This window comes from Seriola aureovittata, chromosome 1 (genome assembly GCF_021018895.1).
Source record: "Seriola aureovittata isolate HTS-2021-v1 ecotype China chromosome 1, ASM2101889v1, whole genome shotgun sequence".
Classification (NCBI taxonomy): Eukaryota; Metazoa; Chordata; class Actinopteri; order Carangiformes; family Carangidae; genus Seriola; species Seriola aureovittata.
In genome coordinates this window covers 4,859,049-4,861,888 of record NC_079364.1, presented here as the reverse complement: position 1 = coordinate 4,861,888, position 2,840 = coordinate 4,859,049, and positions in this window count along the sequence as shown.

The window sequence follows — 2,840 nt, the reverse complement described above, 5'->3', positions numbered from 1 at the left end:
ATAGGATAGGACGGGTTGATGAAATTATCCTCTTAATTCGTAAACTGATACAGCAATTTAGAAATGTATTCTGGGACTTCACTTTGTACCGTAGTGACAGATGAGAGTGGCACTTTTATATTTCATCTTAAACTCCACTTGTAGCTTGTGTGTAGTACGCTCATTAAAATGTATAATTACTATTTCAATTTCCTGATTTTATCCAGTAAGTTTAACAAAACTCACTTACAGTTTGCTGCATCGCTGTCTGGACTGACAGTAAATTGATTTTCTAGAGCAATCATGAAGACAATGTACCTTTTTAATATATATTTTCATAATGAATCATAATTATTTTTGTATGTAGCAGCTAATAGTTTGTTCTGTTGATTCAGATTCATGTAAGAGTTTTGAAAAGCTAACAATGAATCTGGGGAAAATTAAAATGAACTGTTACTTCCTGGACCCTGCCCCCGCACTTCTCCCCTCTATTCCATACCAGTGAGTTTTATTTGAATGGAGGGGTTATCCCAGTAAAACCACTATGGCTGCTGTCACAGTGTCCTTGCGGTTGTTCCATTATTCACCGTCCATGGAGGAGCTCCAGGATTTTTGTCTCTGAATGACATCATCACCGCAGTCCGTCTCTCTGTCCTTCAGTTTAATGAAAGATCGTTTCAAATTCATTAATTATACAGTAACTGAGTTGCGCTATTTTATAGAAATGAGATGAGGATTCTCTGTTAGGGAGGATTTCTTCTTTAATAGCATGAAATCAAATCTAATTCCAAAACTGTATCAAGACTGGTACAAGATAGTGTGTGTTTTATAGATGTCGATTAAATTAACTTTTCGGGACATAATTAGTTTTTCCTGAACAGACATTTCGTACATCATTCTGTTCTCATATATCTCACACCATCAATTTCTACTGGTGCTGTATTACACACTCACTCACACACACACACACACACACATTCACACACTCCCCCGGTGCAGTGACGAGGCTGGTGTGCGACAGTAAATCATTGGAAGGCGGAGCGCGGTGCTGAAAGCTCAGTGACAGAAGATAAAACATACAGCGTCAGGCGGACTCTCGGCTCTGGGCTCGCCACACCTCCCCACCTGATCGCCCCCCTCTCCTCCAGAAAACACTGACAGTGTTTAGTCAAATGAAAACACCATCCACTCCATCAGGAGGCGCAGAGGGAGCGGTCACTTCATTCACACATTAATCACCTCAAACAAACATCTTGAAACAGAAGAATGCAGGTTTATGTAGAGTGAATGAAGTGAAAGAGAAGATACTGTGTCCACTTGAGCGACCCAACCTAAGACCTGAATCAGACCGGGTCCAAACTACAGTCACTCAGGATAGGATCCCATTCATATTCAGGTCTGTGTGTCAATACATCCCAGTTGGATCCAAGCAGGTTCATCATCTGAATCTGTTCTATTCAGTTTTCCCAGTAAGTCACGACAGCAGCATGGACGGTACCAGGAGCCGAATGGAAATCAGACATCGTCCATTTTGTTGTGACGTGAAAAAGGCCTCATGTTTGGCCACGCTTGCTTGAGAAAGGGGGTGTGGCTCCGCTGCAGTCCACTTGAGATGATGTGGTACACTGTGATTGGCTTATAAACATCCAATCAGAGTCAAATGACAGTGATCGTAAATCCAGACTAGTGATGCGCTTATCGGCACTGACATCATCCGAATGCATGAATAATCCGGCCACCACCCACCCAAACAAACTATTTTCCACAATGTGGAGACCCGCACCCGATCAAGCATTACCATCATCGCTCAGTGGGATATTACGCCCCGATGAAGTAGGCTGCTATTAAATTTTTTAAAAAATTTCTTTTGGTAAAATGAAAATAGCAACAGATATTTCCCCGAAAGCCTGAGCACAGGCTGACATTTAAATTCTGAATGTCACCGCTACTTCCTGGACACAAACTATTTAAACGCACAGTATGTAACTTCTGCCACTAGGAGTCTCTCAGGACGACGTCATTAAATATCGAGTGAGTTGCTGTCTTCACCACCATTGCCGTAAGATTCTCCCGGTTTGGACTCCTTCAGTGTCAAGTCGTTCAGGAGGTTTTCACCAGCAGAAAAATCGTCTGCAGACGTCTCCTCTTCTCCACTGTAAACAGAACTAGATAAAAGTATATTTTCAGCTATGACTATCATGATTAAAATCACAGATTTCTTTAGGTTTGAGAACTGCTGGTAACATTTGGTATCCAACTCAAAATATATAACATAGCTGTAGTCATTTTTAGACATTTTTAATGTGGAAAAGTTACGTACTATAATTTTAAAAGCTCATAATAACCTTTGGCCAATAGCCAAAATAAGTAACAAATCATAACGAGTTCAGGAATCCAGACATTTGTGCCTGGTGAAAAATTAGGTTTGATATATTTTCACATTTTAGAGAATGTGATTAATATTTTCCTCATACATTATATATTATTTCACCAACCCACAACCCATCCACTGTTAATCAGAATGTTAATTTTCTATAATTGCGATCCGTGCGTCACTGATCCAGACTTCCTAGAAAGTGGAACCATCGGAGGATGTGAACGGATTAACATCAGAAACCTCAATATCAGTGATGTTGGGATCATGTGATTGGGATGTTAAAATAAAATAAATATTGATCACTCATTTTCCAACATCGCTGATGAGTAGTCAAGGATTTCTAGTGTTCCCCAGATTTGATTTGATTTCTATTCTAAATGCGACACAATGTGTGTTTGTGAATATTTGCTTGTGTTTAGCCATTTGCACGTGTTTATTTAAGTTGCAGTGTGTTGAGCTCTCGCGGACCCCTTACACCAGGGCA